The following is an 18845-nucleotide window of genomic DNA, read 5'->3' on the forward strand; positions in this document are numbered from 1 at the left end:
TCGCTAAGATTCTAATTTGGAAAACAAAAGTGGCCAGATGGACCGAACATCCCTATCTCATGAGAGGAAGGTGAGTTGTACATACTGAGGAAGGCAGTCATCCACAGCTTGGTGTTTTTATCCCCTGTGAATGCGGCAGAGGAAGTGTTTTGCTGTTAGCACAGATTGGATCATCACTTGATCTCTGTGTCACGAGTGAGTGTGGGTGGGGGATGAGCACCAGCAATATTTTCTGGTTGACTCCTCTGTGTCAGCACGTTGCTGTCACATTCACCTTTGTGTACCCAGCGATCGGTCTTTTAATTCAGCCTGATGTTGTTCTTTATTGAGGTGTACACCATCTTCAGTAGTCACAGCTGAATGAAGATCTTGCTTTCTGCTCAACTATATGCTTTAATGGTCTCCTATTAAGGGAATATTACTCTTAGTGGAGCTCACTCCAAAAAGTGGGCTCTGATGCCGGATTCAATTCTGAGCATCAGGAACCAGCCTGGAAGATCCATATGCTCCTGCTTTGCCAGGGGGCGAACTGTACCACCAATATCAGACTGTGGGTTAAGAAAGCATGATTCAGGTTTCCCATCAGGAAACTACTATGGATAAATGTCTAAACATATTCTCTTCCAAATATGTTTAAGTATTCAGAGCATTCTTATTAATCAGGATCACTATTTTTGGAAGTTCTAGCCACCAACAGACAAGAAAATGAGATAAGTAAACAACATGATTATTCTTTGTGAGAATTAATCAGAAAAAAAAAAAGTTCAGTAAGGAGCCACTGCTAGAAATCCTCTGTGAGGGAAAGCTAAGAGCTCACCCCTGGCTGGGCAGAGCCTCAGACATCAGCTTGCTCGCTTAAGGCAAACGGACATTTTTTCTTATATTGAACTTTGTCTATACTCAAAGATGAAATCAGAAGAAAAAAAATTTGTGAACCCTATGTCCAAGAATAAAAATGGAGGGCTAAAAACTAAGGTTCCCTTACTTTTTAACTGTCTCGAAAGGAAGTCAGACATTCCTTTCCATTCCCTCCATCCATCCCGAGGACTATGGCTATAAGAACTTTCGATATACAGCCAAATTTCTCACATTTTTAAAAACTCCATGACCAGGGCACCTGGGTGGCTCAGTTGGTTGAGCGTCTGCCTTTGGCTCTGGTCATGATCCCAGAGTCGCAGGATAGAGCCTCGTGTAGGGCTCCCTGCTTGTCAGGAAGCCTGCTTCTCCCTCTGCCCCTCACCCCACTCATGCTCTCTCTCTCTCTCTCTCTCTCTCTCTCTCTCTCAAATAAATAAATAAAATCTTAAAAAACAAAAGTCATTAAAAAAAAACCCACAAAACCTCCATAATGATTCTTTGTATCCCTCTCCCTATTACTATACACAACACACACACACACACACAGGAATTAGTGATAAACCTTTAATAAGACAGGAACCTATGAGTTTGTTCTCAGCAACAATGACTATAAGATCTTTGTCCTATCCCACAGCCAGGTTTGAGAAACTTAAAAGGGATACAGTAGATGGTAGCAATGACTGACATTGTAGCTAAGCTGGATTTGGGGAAATGGAGAGCCATGTGTTTAAAAATGTATCCCAAATTCTGCTTGGAGGTGGCAGACAGGTCCAGCACATGACAATGGCTGGGGAGGCAGGGATGCTAGCCTGACCTCCCGGGGGTTATCTCAAAGAATATTAGCATAATGTTTCTTTTGGTTTCAAAATATCTCCTCCACAGCTTTCAGTACATAGATCTTTCTAAGTGTGTCTGAATCTAAGAAGATTGCTTCATGGCAAGGCATACTTTTCCCCCCGTTGCCATGGAAACGGCACTGTGCTCATGTATTGGCAGCATGTGTGCACGCGCGCGCACACACACACACACACACACACACACTATATATTCATATATTCTCAGGGAAATGCTTTTTATGCCTTCTCCTTCTGGTGTTCTTTATAATTCTAAAAGATACATTCAGAGCCAAAAATTTTAATTTTACTAATTCTTGCCATCCTGTTGTTATTGATCATCTCCTTTGTTTTGACATTAAAAATTCTTTTTAAAAAAGATTTATTTATTTATTCGGGGGGAGGGGCAGAGGGAGAGAGAGAATCTCCAGCAGACCCCGGAGCCGGACGCGGGGCTTAGTCCCACGACTCTGGGATCACGACCTGAGCCAAAACCAAGAGCTGGACGTTCAACTGATTGAGCCACCCAGGCATCCCTGACATTAAATTTTTTAAAAAATTTTTATTTATTTATTTGACACAGAGAGAGAGAGAGCACAAGCAGGGAGAGCGGCAGGCAGAGGGAGAGGGAGAAGCAGGCTCTCTGGTGAGCAAGGAGCCCAATGTGGGACTCGATCCCAGGACCCCAGGACACTTAGCCGACTGAGCCATCCAGGCATCCCAACATTAAAAATTCTAACTTTAGGTTTTTCTTCAACATAATCTCTCCTGGACGTGGAATAATCTCTTATTTGCCCCTTCATCTACCTCCAACTATTCTACTCCTTAAACGAACATGCTGTCAATCTCAATGCATTTAGTTTATCTGTTCAAAAAGAAACCTATTTTAGATTTTACTCAACTTCTCTGATGGGCACATGATGCATTTTGTATACTTCATTCCCATAAGTATTCTCTACCTAAAATATTGTTTTTAACTGGCAAAGCAGCAATTCTTCAGAAGACTGTTGATGAATCACCAGTTCATATGAGTGCAGGGCTGAGGTTGTCTGCTTTAGTTTTCAATCTGTGTCAACTAGAAAAGAAACTAGGAAGCTCTGATGCAGAGAAGTAATTTATTCCAACAAGTATGTCTTGGGCCCCTACCCTCTGACTATATATGACCCAGTTCCACTGAGAGCTGATCCCGACGACATGGAGAAGCTCAGGAACAACATTAAGGCTGGTGGGACAGCACAGGGTGTGAGAGCCAGGAAGCTGCCCTCGGATTCCACCACCTGCTCTGGGCTTTCGCTTGGACTGAATTGGGCTGTAGAATTGTAACCTGTAAAATGAACGACCTGAATTACACCATCACCCTGGTCCTTCTAGCTCCAAGGCGCCATGGCTATCATTCAGCTTCAGAGCCAGGTCTGATGGAGGTACGTAGTTGATTAGGCAGCTTTAGCAAGGCCCACGGGCCAGGGAGTGACTCAGCTGTGCCGTTGGGTGAGGTCTGACACCCCATCAGTCTTCCTGCCCCCTGTTGTACCCATCTCCACCCAATGTCTTGGCCTACACGGTGGGATGGAGCTCCTTCCTAAGGGTCCCTCCCAGAGCAGACCTTCTCTGGCTTTCATCAGATCCGACTGTCCTTTGTCACTCCACCACTGAGCTAGCCAACCTGATACATTCATTCACCGCAACTTACCCAGTGCCTTCATTTGTGACCTGCAAGGCAGCAGTCTTTAATTATAAAGATCCCAGACCCTGCTAGTCTCCAATTCAGTTCCTACAACTTGGCCTCTCACATGCTTTGATTTAGCCTCAAGGACAATTCCTGGAACTCACCAAGCTCTCAACTGCCCCAGGCCTTGGCCTATGGCCAATGCTGCTGCCAGGGCCCAGAAGAGCTCCTCCTGCACTTAGCCCTCAGTTAACTCCTTCCCACCCTTCGGGCTTGCTTCAGAGTTCCTCTCCTCCAGCTGAGCTTTTGCTCTCCTCTTTTCCTTCTGAGATCATTCCCACCGAGGACAACCAGTTTGTAAGCCTTTCCTGTCCATCTCCCCCAGTCGATGATAAACTCCATGAGGGTGCTGCACCACCAAATGCCCAGTGCCCGGCTCACACAGGGCTTCAGTGCAGGGACAAGCAAATGAATGAAAGCTCTGTCTTAACCCAAAGATGAGACAAAGGGTGGAAATTTCTGGGCCCTGGCACATGCTGATGGGGGAGAGATATTTTTGAACAGGTAAGACTTGCCTCTCACCTCTATCTGCAGTGCTCACCTGGCCCTTGCTGAACAGACACCGGCAGCGCACATATCATTACTCTCAAATGTACCAGCTTGGCCTGCAACTATTTGTCAACAGGAAGGCTTTGACTCACTGTGAAACCTTTCTTTACATAAATCCAAAGCATTTTACTTTTCGTTTGGTCAAACAGATTGGTGACTCTAGCCCTTAGAATATGAAGCACAATGGTAGGAACATCAGATGGAGAATTTCTCCCATCTCATGGCAAACTGTTAGCAGAATGAGGACCAGAAGTTTTGCCCCCAACCCCCCAAGTCACTCTGCCTCTCTGGCCCTTGGTTTTCTTCCTCTATAGACAAATTTCCTCCCTTCCCCCATGTCACTCCTCAATGGACACAGGAACTCCTTGATTAAATGCAACTCTTCTGGGGCGCCTGGGTGGCTCAGTCGTTAAGGGTCTGCCTTCGGCTCAGGTCCTGATCCAGGAGTCCTGGGACCGAGCCCTGCGTCGGGCTCCCTGCTCGGCACGGAGCCTGCTTCTTCCTCTCCCACTCCCCCTGCTTGTGTTCCCTCTCTTGCCCTTGCTGTCTCTCTTTCAAATAAATAAATAAAACAAACAAATAAATAAATAAATAAATGCAACTCTTCTGAAAGCAGTAATGCCCAAACCCCTCCCTTGTAAAAAAAAAAAAAAGTATAGAAGTATGTCAAGTATTAAATAATACACATAGAATTTTTTTAATTTTGTGATGTTTGTGATTTTGTCAGCTCTTAAAATTTTGTTATATTCTCTAAATAAATATTCATGCTTATATCTAAAAAAACCACTCACATGTGAACTTTTCTTTCAACAATTGGCTTATAGAGTACACATATTTTTGGGGATACAAAAAGGCATTAGTGCCATTTTTGCTGCCCAGATTGATGCTGGCAGATTTAAAACTGCCCCACTTGTTCAATGTGTCCTGCCCACGGAATGGATAGACTGCGGGATTGCCCTCAGATCTTTGGACATTTGTTCCAGCTTTAAAATACGGTTTTGCGTCCTGTTTTCACCACCAAATCAATGTGAATTCAAAGAATCATGGAACCCCTTTATGTCTTAGCTTTTTCACATGGGAAATGGAAAGAGTACCTGTCTCTACTTATGTCCCAAGAAATTTGGCAAAGGCTGTTGGAATTCGTGGCTGTGGTCATGCCGATTCCGTGGAGAGGTCTGATCTCAAGGCAGCACAATGACGTGGGCTTGCCAGGGATTTGTGGCCCTTCTGTTACTGGGTGCCATAGAGGATTTCTAGAGTGAGGTGCTAGGTCACGGAGTGCTGTGTCATGAGAAGACAGATTTGGTGTTACTTCTGGAATGGTGGCTCCCCAAAGAACCAACTCCCATTGGGTCTGATCTACAGCCAATGAGAAAAATAAGGATGAGCCTATTGTATGCGTCTGTGTGCGAGGGTAAATGCATATATTATTGCCAGCTGTTCTTTCTTCGGAGGTAATTTCCTTCTTATTTTTTGTATTAAATTGGTGTTTTTAACATCCATAAAATGTACTCACTCATAGATTCCAAAGTCTGCTTAGAAAAACTGACCTGAAGGACAACCCTGTTATTGTTTCTTGGATCTTCTGTGACCTGGTTTTGTCCATCAGTGATTAACTTACCTTGGCTAGCAGAGATAACGCTAAGCTTTGGAAATTTACCTAGCTTCTTCAGTGGAAGGACAGTAACATTTACTGAGCGTAAACTGTGTGTCAGGAACTGCGTTTGGTGCTTCCATTTCCATTATTGCATTAAACCTTCTTAGTAACTCTATGAGGAAGTATTGTGCCCATTTAAAATAGGTGACATCTGAAGCTCAGAGAAGGCAAGTCCCTTGATCAGGGTCCCAAGTTGTTAACCAGCAAAATCTGAATTTGAACTTAGTTCTTCCTAGCCCAAAGTCCACTGTCTTTTCACCTCACTAGCCTAATTCCCCAAATAAAACCACGAGATACATATTTTAATCTAGAATATGCTTGTTTCTAATTGCAGTATAGTTAACGTGCCATGTTATATTAGTTTCAGGTGTACAATATTAGTGACCCCCCCCCCACAATTCTGTACTCATCAGAGTATAGTGCTCATCAAGATAAGTGTACTCTTGGGGCGCCTGGGTGGCTCATCCGTTAAGTGTCTGCCTTTGGCTCAGGTCCCGATCCCAGGGTCCTGGGATGGAGCCAAGTCCAGCTCCTTGCTCAGCGGGGAGTATGCTTCTCCCTCTCCTTCCGCCCTTCTCCCCGCCCCCACTTGTGCTCGCTCTCTCTCATGTAAATAAATAAAATCTTGTATGGTGATTAACATAACAATACAAATTAAATAAATAAATGGAATCTTAAAAAAAAAGACAAGTGCCCTCCTTAATCCCCTTCACCTGTTTCACTTGTCCCCCTCACTGACCTCCCCTCTGCCGTCAGTTTGTTCTCTGTAGTTAATAGTCTGTTTTGGGTGGATATACTTTGGATGTCAGCTGAAGGCTATTTCCTGTCTGTGGAGTGTGTGACAGAATCTAAAGGGGTCCCAAGGCCAGGCACCAGGTGAGACCAAGTGCCCAAGTCACGGTGTGGTTTTGAGGGTACTCCAGCGCTAGGTGGGTTCTGGATTATCGTTTCTTCAGTACCATCTATCCTTGATTCTCCCTCTATCCTTAAGAATTACCAGTGTAGGCTGGATTTCATGACATTAAAGACAAATGATTCATTTGCCCTCCAGGGCCATAACCAGCAAATGGTCTTGTATTCAGTGATACATGGGCCAGTGTTGATCTCAATATCTGATACCTTACTCTATCCATGGTTAAATTCTACTATGAAGATGACAGAGGTGAATGTTCTGAATTTTAAAGACTTCATTGTGAAGAAATCCGTTCAAGAAAAGGCTCAGTCTTTGGGCTGAATGACCAAAAATCTCTAAGCCTCAGGTCTGCAAACTTCAGTTAAAAATGTAGAGTCCTGGCCCTCCTGCCTGAAGGTTCTCATTCAGTAGATCTGAAGTGGGGTCCTAGAACCAACGTTTTAACGAACAAACCAGGGGACTGAGTACAGGCAAAAGATTCAAGGAACACACATTGAGAAACAGTTCTAAGGTACATCTCATCCAAGGGGGTTATAATTATTCACTTACTAGATGTAGGTTTCTTCTTTAGTATTTTTCTTCTCAACTGACAGAGATAAAGGACAGCACCTCTTTTCCCTAAATGCTGAGAGGGGACTACATGAACCTCCACAAAACACCTCATTTTCTGGGCATGTTTCAACATGAAAAATGGGCCAAAGAGAAGAATCCTTGGCTGTGGGGAGAATTAAGAAGGGCGGAGGTGGGGGAGCGGTGGTAATCAAGGAATGCTAAAGATCCAAGAAGAGGACGCCCTCACACATACCCTTCATAAGGACAAGGAGCGTGCTGGGCCCAATCAGCATGAAGGCCATAAATCTGGACTAAGCAGTCACACCAATTCAAAAGTCCTTTGGAATTTCCAGACAGTTCTGTTTTTATCGAGTATACAAGTCAGCATATCTTTCAGAAGCTGCCTGAAAATGCCAACGCTCTGGCTGGCTGCCATGCTTCTCCAAGGTGATGCGTACCGTGTGTGGGGCTGTCCTCATGGTTGTTTATGGGCAGGGAGCCGTTTTGGTTGCCCAGCACCTGAGCCAAACCAGTTGTTAAAAATACTGTCTCCATAACTGTGCTAATGCCTCTTGGGCAAGTTGTGGCCATGGAGGGTCACCAAGAGTGAGGGGCATAAAGGGTGCCTTGAGAAAGGAGAGCAAGAACCTGAGGCAAGGTGGTGGGAGGAGGAGCAGGGAATGCAGTTAAAAATACTTAGCTCGCTGTCCCCAGCTAACTGGGCTGTCAGGCTCTTTGGGAGAGTCATGGCTGAAGCAGCAGGAGTGGCTCCTGGAGAACTTGGTCTCAGCAGTGATCATCTCCAGTGACTGATTACCGACGTCTGCCAAGGGCTCCAGAAGGGCGGTGTGCATGTGGCATGCTCATTAGCCGGGCTCAAGCTGACGTGGAGCTACGTTTTGAACTCCCTGGTTTTTTGCTGATGTCTCCCTTCAGAAACACATACGAGATTTTTCTTTGTCCTCATGAATATACATAGCCATCATCAGCATGCTGCTCAAATATGAGATTTATAGTAGCTTAGGCAGACTCTCTCGGAGGTATCTGGGCTAATGAGCAGTAAATGCCACTCAGCATATGTCTCTAAAAACTATGAACAAGGAAATCCCTATAAGATGGCTTTCCCTGTGTAGTCACTTACTCTCCTTGCAACAGATGTCCAACGCATCAGATTCTCTCATGCCCTGGAACCAACTGTCACCCTCAGATCCCCTGGAGTGGATCATGACTGTGGTAGGATTTATGACATCTGGCACTGGGCTTCACACAGAAGACATGGTAGATTAATATGAATTATGAATGAATTATGACTGTGAGTCCAGCAGCACTTTCCGCCACAACTGAGCTCTCTGGAAACATCTGCACCACTTGATCGTGTTGATGTTCCCAGTTGTGTCCTGCTGAATGGATAGGAAATGGTACTGATAAGGCATTCATCTCACTTCCTTATCATACTCCACAGCCTGGCTTTTGGCCCTTTTTTCAAATTAAAAATACCCTTAAATATTAAATCTTGTTACAAGATTTCCAGAAGGTGAGTTTTCACTGGAAAACATCAGTCTTTGATAATGTAACCAAAGTTTCTAACACCAAAGAGTTTGCTTTACAGTTTGATCTCAAAGTTTTGTGCTTTGGGCTTTTTGGGGATTTTTTGGTGTGCTTGTGGTACTGGACAGGTTGAGTCAGGATTCTCCAGAGAAACAGAATCAATAGGATATATATGAGGGAACCTATTGTAAGAATTAGTGAATATGAAGGCTGAGAAGTCCCACAATCTGCGTCTGCAAGCTGGAGAACCAGGAAAGATAGTGGTATAACTCAGTCCAGGTCTGAAAGCTTGAGAACCAGGAGCGCTGATATGCCAGGGCAGGGGAAGATGGATGTCCCAGCTCGAGCAAAGATAGCAAATCCTCCCTTCCTTGACTTTTTTGTCTAATTCGGTTCCTCAGTGGATTGGAGGATGCCCACCGGTATGGTGATGGCAATCTTCTTTACTCAGTCTACTGATTCAAATTCTAATCTCTTCCAGAAACACCCTCATAGACACATGGGGAAATCATGTTTTACCAGCTATCTGGGCATCCCTTAGCTCAGTCAAGTTGAGACATAAAATTAACCATCATATGGGTCAAGAGCAAAGATCTTAAAAATCACTATGAAAACTCATGGTATTTTTCAGTTTGAAAAAAAGCAGTGAGTTGTTTGATTGCTAATGCTAATTGTAGAAAAATGCCATTGAGGAACTCTGTGGGGAAATACAGAGAGGAAACAGCAGTAGGATGGGGGAAGATAGTTTGGGCCATTTAACCTGTGTTCTGTTAAGTGATGTTGAGACAGTTCTGCTTCTCGAGTTATCAATGTAACGTAGACCTCAAATCCTAACCCACCACTTATTAGCAGTGTGACCTTGGGCTAGTTTTGTAATCTCTCTAAGCCTCGGTTTTGCCAGCTGTGAAATGGGGGTAATAATAATTCCTACTTAATGGCATTCAGTGAGAAGAGCCAATGGGAATGTATGCCAGATAACCTAGCACGGTGTCTGGAACATGGTAAGTGTTCATTAAGTGCTAGCCATTACTAATGTCATTTATTATCAGCACTAGGAAGCAGGAACCCTTTCCTCAATTACTTACTTAAATGAATAATTATGGCAACAACAATAGTAGCAAACACATATCCCAGGTCCGTAATAGGCATTCAACTACAACAACCACCCTATGAGGAAGGTACCAGTGCTATTATCATCCCTAACTTATCATTGAAGAAACTGGGTCACAGAGAGATTAAGTATTTACCCTTTTGTGTCTGGCTTATTTCGCTTAGCATATTTTTTTTTTTTAAGATTTTATTTATTTGAGAGAGAGAGAATGAGAGAGAGCACATGAGAGGGGGGAGGGTCAGAGGGAGAAGCAGACTCCCTGCCGAGCAGGGAGCCCCATGCGGGACTCCATCCCAGGACTCCAGGATCATGACCTGAGCCGAAGGCAGTCGCTTAACCAACCGAACCACCCAGGCGCCCCATCGCTTAGCATATTTCTAATGTTCATCCGTGGCATAGCATGTATCAGAATTTCATTCCTTTTTAGGACTTTTAAAAAAAGTTCATCCATCTGTTGGGGTGCCTGGCTGGCTCGGTCAGTAGAGCATGCAATTCTTTATCTCCAGGTGGTGAGTTCGAGCCCCACGCTGGGTGTAGAGATTACATAAAATATTAAAAAAAACTAAACTTAATTCATCTGTTGATGGACACTTGGCTTGTTTTCACTTTCTAGCTATTAAGAATAGTGCTGCTATGCATATGGGTATGCGAGTATCTGTTTGAGTCCCTGCGTTCAATTCTTTTGGGTATACACCCACAAGTGGGATTGCTGGATCCTATGGTCATTCTGTGTTTAACTTTTTGAGGAACCACAATATTATTGAGCCCACGGCTGCACCACTTTGCATTCCCTCCAGCGATCTCTCTTCAAAGAGAGATTACTATTTTCTTTCTCCCCCTCCCCCTCTTCCTCCGCCTTCTTTCTTTTTTGATACTAGCTATCTTAATGGGTTTTTAATACACTTTTTTAAAGGTATGATAGCTAACTTTATTTTTTTTTTAAGATTTTATTTATTTATTTATTTGAGACACAGAATGAGATTGAGAGACCATGAGAGGGGGGAGGGTCAGAGGGAGAAGCAGACTCCCCACCGAGCAGGGAGCCTGATGTGGAATTCGATCCCGGGACTCCAGGATCGTGACCTGAGCCGAAGGCAGTTGCTTAACCAACTGAGCCACCCAGGCGCCCTGATAGCTAACTTTATGTGTCAATCCTTGGGGTGCCCAAGGATTTGGTCAAATGTTATTCTCCATGTGCCTTTGAGGGTGTTTCTGGATGAGATTAACATTTAAATCAGTAGACTGAATAAAGCAGATGGCCCTCCCTAATGTGGGTAGTCCTCATCCAATCAGTTGAAGGACTGACTAGAACAAAAAGGCTGACCGTCCCCCAAGTAAGAGGAAACTCTTCCTGCCTAACTACACCTGATCTAACTGACTTTGAGCTGGGACGTTGGTCTTTTACTGCCTTTGGACTCAAAAGGAAACACTGGCTTTTCCTGGCTCTTGAAGCCTACTGGCTTTCAGGCGGGAACTACACCGTTAGCTCTTCTGGTTCTCAGGTCTTCAGACTTGGACTGGAACTACCATCAGCAGCCCTGAGTCTCCAGCTTGCCAAATGCAGATCTTGGGGCTTTTCAGTCTCCATAATCATGTGAGCCAATTCCTTATGATAAATCTCTCAACAGATAGATAGGTAGGTAGGTAGATGAGAGAGAAAGAGAGAGAGAGGAAGGAAGGAAGGAAGGAAGGAAGGAAGGAAGGAAGGAAGGAAGATACCTCTTATTGGTTGTTTCTCTAGACAACCCTGACTAATACAAAAGGAAAGAAAAAATAATAAATAAAATCTTGCACTCTTATGTACATGTAACCTGAAATAATAAAAACTGACAGTGTTGGATTTGATTATGCAATCCAAGGAGAGACAGGCACATGTGAGTGCTGAGATTTCACTTTGCCAATGCTTAAAGTTTTAAACTGAAATCTCTAAATTCCAACTAGTTTGAACAAAATGTTTCTTCTTAGAATCTCTAAAGATGGGCTACAGAAAACTGTAAAACAAGAAAGATCATAGTTAAAAACACCACAAGGAAACATTAAGGAAAAGAAGAATGAGGAGCACAACAGAAGGAGGAGAAGAGACAAAATCTTGGGGCAAATATGTTTAAATGAAACTTCCTCTTATATTAACATTCCTAGGTCCCATAGAAGAAACCTCTATGCATATATATTGACAGCTCACTAAAAAGGAAATACAAGAGGTACATACAACATTTGAAAAGAAATGTTCAACCTCATTAACGAAAGAAATGCAGATCAAAGTTAAGACTGAATGCCATTTTCAAAGCATTGAAATAACAATGTTTTGTTTTGTTTTTTTTAACAATGTTAATTCTCACTGCTGGCCAGGATGTGGTATATCTAGTTTATATTATACACCATTAGCAGGCAGATAAATGGATATGAACTTTCTAGACATCATTTGGCAATACATTTTAAGAGGCTTGAAAAATGCTCATCGTTTTGATGCTACACTTTCATTCTTAGAGAAATATTTTTCTTAGGGAGACAAAGCTTTATATGAAAAGATGTTCACTGCATCATTACTTAGAACAGTAAAAAAAAAAAAAAGAAGAAGAAAAGAAAAAGAAAATTGCTAAAAACAGCTTAAATGTTCACCAAGGTAATGATTCAGTGGATTATGATATATCTATGAAGTAATCTATAAAGTAGTTTTTAAAACTGTGTTCATGAAGTGTTTATTAACATTGCAAAGACTTGTAGTGAAGTTAAATGAGAAAAAAAAAAACAATATCTAAACATGTATATTAAGCAGTACCTAAACTGCCTAGGATAGGCCTTCAAATGCCAGCCATTCCTATGGTTCTCTTCTACGGGTCTCCTACCTAGTGACCTTTCCAGCTGACCACAGCTGGGCCAGGGGCAGAAAGCTGCCCAGGCAAAGCCAATTTATCTACAGAAAGGCAAGCAGGGAAGATAGTGATTAACTGAATCATGCAGAACTTTCCTTGGCAGAACCTAAAGCTGAGGCCCAGAGAGAGAAAAGCAGCTGGATGCCAGGGAGAGGTTAAAAAAGCATTGAGTCTCCCTCGTGGTAGTGATGAAGCTGTGTATCCATTATCTATTGCTGTATAACGCACCATGCCCAAACTTGGTGTCTTAAAACAGCAATAAAAATTTACCTTGCTCACAGATCTATAATTTTGTCAGGGCTGAGTGGGAACAGTTTCTGTTTCATGAGAAGAGTCATCAAGGGAGGTTCAGCTGGGGCTAGAGGGTCCCGTTTCAGTATGGCTCACTCACATGGCTGGCACATTTGGGTTGGCTCCTTGCTGTGAGCTGTGGGCCTCCGTTCTTCCGCACGTGGTCCTCTGCATGGACCTCCTCATAGCACGGTGACTGGGTTTCGAAAGGATGAGGTTGAAGAGCACGACCTTCTTCTTTTTTTTTTTTTTTTTTAAACCACATGGCATTTTTATGACCTGAACAGAGAAGTCAGAGTGTTGGGGGTGCGTGGGTGGCTCAGTTAGTTAAGTGTCTGCCTTCAGCTCAGGTCATGATCCCAGGGTCTGCGATCAAGTCCCACATTGGGCTCCTTGCTCAGTGGAGAGTCTGAGTCTCCCTCTCCCTGCGCCCCTCCCCTCCACTCCTGCACTTTCTCTCTCAAATAAATAAAATCTTAAAAAAAAAAAACAAACGAAAAAGAAATCAGGGTTTTTATGGTAGGGAGATTTGTCTTATAAATGGGTCTTCTATCAAGTTATGTCCAGTTGCTTGGACCTAGTCCTCATAATGGCCCTAACTGTACCTGGTTCCTTTCTAAACCTCATTTTTAATAATCCTAGCTTGGGGTCTGTGATTTGCCAGAGATGGTTTTTTAGACATTCTCATGTGCAAAAATAAGCCTGAAATTGGGAGTTCAAGGAAATTATGAGGCCTCTTATCTGGTCTGCTTCTCTTGCTCTTCACCACCCTAAGGCAAGCAGTCCCTATGAAAGGGCAGCCTATTAAGGCTGCTCACTAGAGAACCACTGCATCTAGTTGGCCAGCCAGGCCTGCCAGGTTCCCCAGTGCCCTGTTGCTCGTCACGGAGAATGAGGACATTGCACCACAGTAAGATCCTCATAGGCTGAGGACTCCGTTTCAAGTCAAATCCACTGGAGTGCACCCATTTTGTTGTTTCTGCTTTCCCGTGACTGCCAGCTGGTTCAAAGGTGGTGAGGAGGCAAGTTCAGGCCCAACAGCCTCCATTTTAGGGATCGCCTGGGGCTGTTTCCACCCGCTCGCTCCCTTTCACATGGTCACGTGCGGGGAGGAGGAGACGTACCGTCGGCAGCAGGCACGGCCCCTCGACATGGCGCGAAGTCAGCTCGGCTCCCTAAGATGGTGGGAGCATTCTCTCTCGTCCCCACCCCCACTTCCTTTTCCCCTATCTCGCTCACCCCACTTCACACACTGCTACCCCCTTCAACACCGCTTACGTGTGTAAGCGCACACGAGCACAGGCGCACACCCCCTCTACTGCCACCTCATGCAGATCTGTTCGCCAGAGGATCTTTTACTGGGCTTCCACCGAGTCTTTGTTGTGTCTTGGTACAAGGTGGTTTCCCCTCATTCAAAACCCAAACCTGTTTTATCCTCTATCCTCAGTGCCCACCTACTCTCTCATTGCCTGCAGACAGGCGCTGTTTCCAAGCCTCTGTAAGCTTTGTAAGCTTTGCGTTTGCTGAGAAGTCCCAAGTAGCCAGGTGTTTTCATGGACAAAATGACTAGGGGAAAAGGGGCTGAGGGTCACGCTGGCAGAGGGGATCTGTGACATTTGGTATTCTGTGCGCAACCTCAGGTGGGGCCCGGCTACTTACTAGTGAGATAGGGCTTTAAGATTTGCCCTGTTTTGGGGGGCGCCTGGGTGGCTCAGTCGTTAAGCGTGTGCCTTTGGCTCAGGTCATGATCCCAGGGTCCTGGGATGGAGCCCCCCACATCAGGCTCCCTGCTCAGCAGGAAGCCTGCTTCTCCCTCTCCCACTCCCCCTGCTTGTGTTGCCTCTCTGGCTGTGTCTCTCCCTGTCAAATAAATAAATAAAATCTTTAAGATTTGCCCTGTTTTTATCCAGAAACGGGGAGGACTTCTCAGACAAACAAGATTACTGTATCTTGGATGCAGCTCAGTAAGCATGTGCGCTTCACTCATTTATTTTGGCAAGAATTCATCTTTGCTGTGACCTACACCCATGGGTCCGAGGGCTGGTGTGCATCAACTTCGATGCATTTCTCATAGGCCAGTTGACAAGAGCCGAAGTGTTAGCAGCAGCTCTGTAGAATCATCTAGATCACACAAGCGCAATCTGAAAGCAGCAATTAATTTTTCTCTGGTCACTGCCTCTATGAAGAAGCTTCACCTGTGAGGCCTATGCCCGCTGGCCCAGCAGAGACAGCCCTGCCAGAAAGAAGTGTCCCTTAGTAAGATGGTGCTTTGCATTCCAGGAATGTTGAGATTCAGTGCTGAGGTATTTTAGTCCTTTTGAAATCCGTGGGGAAAAATTAGTTGGAATCATTTTGTAACAATAAATCCAAAGACGGTCGGATGAAGGACCAATCTCTTCCGTGCTTTTTTTGAAACAAAACAAAACAAAACAAAAAAACCCATTACTTAATTCAAGATGCAGCATGAAATAGAATTTGGACTTGAACTACAATTCAACAAACCTTTACTTAATTGCGACGATTTGTTCTAGGCTAGGAGGCAATGATCTTTAAGATACAATTCCTGCTCTCAAAGAGCTCATTTCCTTAACAAAGAAATTAGAGCTGTGTGATAAATACTAGAAGGGTGTAGGAGGAACAGAGAAGGTACAGAGGAGGAAGTAATGAACTCTGGAGTGTTCAGGAAGTCTTTCTGCAGGAAAGCAGTGCCTGTGGTTTTGCAGGATGAATAGGAGTTAGTCTTGCAAACAAGATGGGAAAAGGATGTCTGTCCAGACAGAGGGAATACTAGAGCTAAAGGCACAGACAACCAATCTGTACGGGGAAGGCAGTGAGTTGATAAGATAAATTGGGAGAAAATGGTGGGGTCAAGAGCCTAATGGTGTTAATGAAGTCTTTTTTTTTTTTTTTTAAATTGAGATACTGGGGTGCCTGGGTGGCTCAGATGGTTAAGCGTCTGCCTTTGGTTCAGGTCATGATCCCAGGGTCCTGGGATCCAGCTCCACATCGGGCTCCCTGCTCAGAGGGGAGCCTGCTTCACCCTCTACCTGCTGCTCCCCCTGCTTGTGCTCTCTCTGACAAATAAATAAATAAAATATTTTTAAAAATACAATGAACTGAATGTATGGGGACAGAGAAAGGGGGAGAGAGAATATTTAATGACTTGGCATTTCCAGGCGAGGTGATATGAAGACTAAGGAAGAGAAGAAGAGGAGCAGATTTGGGGAGACACTTGCTAGAAATTGCTGTCAATGTCAGTGTCCCACGGCGGGCAGCTAGGGCTCCAGGTGTGGAGCTCACAGGTGGAGACTGGAGGCAGAAATTGGGCCATTATAGAGAATGATACTAGGAGGAAGTTGCTGAAAATCACCAAGGGAGAGGAGATAAAGAGGGAGAAAATATGAAATATGAGACCTAGAGTACACTTGCAAGGGGCTGGTGGGAGAAGAGGAGCTGGGAAAGGAAGATGGAGTCAGTGTGGTAGAAGGAAAACTAGAAGAGAGAGTGCCCAGAAGTGATAGAAGGAGCAGATTTGGGCAATGAGGACCAACGCGCTCACTCAAGACCCTCAAACAGGTAGAGGGCGATGAAGACTGACATCATTCTGGAAGGAGGGCGTCTGCCATTGTCAAACTTTCTGGAGTGGTGAAGGTGGAAGCCGGGCTGCCAGGGCCTGAGTCCTAGAGGGCAACTCTAGACCACACTTTCCCGGTTCGGGGGGGCGGGTACAAACCAAGACTGGGAGGAGAAGAGGCTACAGCAGCTCCCCGGGGAGGCAGTTTCCGTGCTTTCACTTTCTTCGAGCTGTTTACTTTACTAAGTCTGGTGTGAACACGGGGTTAGCAAACAGGAGACAAAGAACCTGAATTTACCCCTGGTCCCCAGGGTCTCACTTTCACAGTCATGGGAGCAGAACTTGAAGTGCTTTTCCTTGTCCAGAGTGATGGCGGTTTTAAGCGATTGTGTTGAGGGTGTGTTTTCCAGCCCCGAATCTTGTATTCGGCTGTAACTTGGTCATGGCTCAGTTCGGACATCACAGTGTCTATAACTTCTGTACATCAGTGTTGTAGGCCTCTATGGCTTAGCTGTTATAAACAGTGAAAAAAATCAATTAAAAGAAGTTTACTTAGTGAATATTCATGATTCTGTGTGTAAGACCAAAGATGGATGAATCTTGGGCCCCGAGAGCAATTGGGTTATTTGCCTTATTATTGAGTTGTAAAAGTTCTTTTTGTATCCTGGAGAGCGGGCCTCCCAAGACACATGATCTCCAAATATTTTCTCCCATTCTGTGGGTTGTCTTCTCACTGTAATCGTGTTCTTTGAAGCACACTGATAAGACCCAATTGATCTATTTGTTGGCATACCATTGTTCATAGCATTCCCTGTAAGACTGGTAGTAATGTCCTGATTTTAGTAACTTTCTTCTTCTTTCTCTTTGTCAGTCAAACTAAAGGTTTGTAAATTTTATGACGTTTTCATCAATTGAAAAATGGGCAAAGGATTTGGATATACATTTCTCCAAAGAATATTTACAAAAGCCAAGACACACATGAAGAGATGCTCAACATCACTAATCATCAAGGAAATGCAAATCAAAACCACAATGAGAGGTCCCTTCACACCCACTAGGATGGGTAGAATAAAAAAGAAATAACACATGTTGGTAAGGATGTAGAGAAATTGAAACCCCTGTGGTTGCTCACAGAAATGTAAAATGGCATGAAATCTCTCTCTGAAAAACAGCTTAATAGTCTCTCAAAGAATTAAACATAGGCCTTGCAGATGCTGCCACCCCAGAGCCACCTACACTGTCCACCCACGGTCAACTCTGCCATGTTCTTCCACGTCATTGTGGATAGTGAGCCTTTTGTCCGCATCTCCTTCAAGCTATTTGCAGACAAAATTCCAAAGACAGCAGAGAACTTTGTGCTCTGAACACTGGGGAGAAAGGCTTTGGCTATAAAGCTCCCTGCTTTCCCAGGATTATTTCAAGATTTGTGTGCCAAGGTGGTGACTTCACATGCCATATGGCACCAGTGACATGTCCATCTATGGGGAAAAATCTGATGATGAGAATTTCGTCCTGAAGCACACGGGTCTGGCATCTTGTCCATAGCAAATGCTAGACCTAATGCAAATGCTTCCCAATTTTTCATCTGCACTGCCAACACTGAGTGGTTGGATGGCAAGCCTGTGGTCTTTGGCAAAGTGAGAGAGGGCATGAATATTGTGGAAGCATGGATTGGTTTGGGTCCAGGAATGGCAAGACCAGCAAGAAGATCACCATTGCTGACTGTGGACAAATCCAATAAACTTGACTTGTGTTTTATCTTAACTACCAGACCGTTCCTTCTGTAGCTCAGGAGAGCACCCCTGCACCCCCATCTGCTCCAAATAGCCTATAATCTTTGTGCCCTCGCTGCAGTTCTTTGGGCTCCATATTTTCCTTCCTCCCCTCACGTCTAGCTGGACTGCAGAGTAAAGTTCATGATTATGAAATAAAAACTAAACAAACAAAAAAATTAGAGAGTAACTGTGAGACCCAGAAATTCTATTTCTAGATACATACCTAAGAGAATTGAAAACATGTGTCACACAAGAGGGTGTAGCTCATAGCAACATTATTTATAATAGCCAAAAGGTGAAACAACCCAGATGTCCATCAACTGATTAACAAAATATGTGTGTGTGTGTGTATCTCCATACAATTCAACCATAAAAAGGACTAAAGTAGTATTACATGCTACAAAATGGATAAAACTTGAAGACATTATGCTCAGTGAAAGAAGCTAGATGCAAAAAGCCACATTCTATGATGCTCATTTATATAAAGTGTCCAGAATAGGCAAATCAACAGAGACAGAAAGTGGCTGAGTGTTTTCCAGAAGCAGGCCAGCAGGAGAGAAAAAGCGGCGGGGGGGACTACTGATG

General features: G+C 44.1%; 1 pseudogene; it reads left to right on the forward strand.

Moving 5' to 3' along the window:
• The first annotated feature begins 17696 nt into the window (after positions 1-17696).
• On the forward strand, positions 17697-18290 carry LOC141373776 (peptidyl-prolyl cis-trans isomerase A pseudogene; annotated as a pseudogene).
• Positions 18291-18845: the final 555 nt, after the last annotated feature.

This window comes from Callorhinus ursinus, unplaced genomic scaffold, assembly GCF_003265705.2.
Source record: "Callorhinus ursinus isolate GAN/ISIS: 27379988/994484 unplaced genomic scaffold, GSC_fseal_2.0 scaffold12, whole genome shotgun sequence".
Lineage (NCBI taxonomy): Eukaryota > Metazoa > Chordata > Mammalia > Carnivora > Otariidae > Callorhinus > Callorhinus ursinus.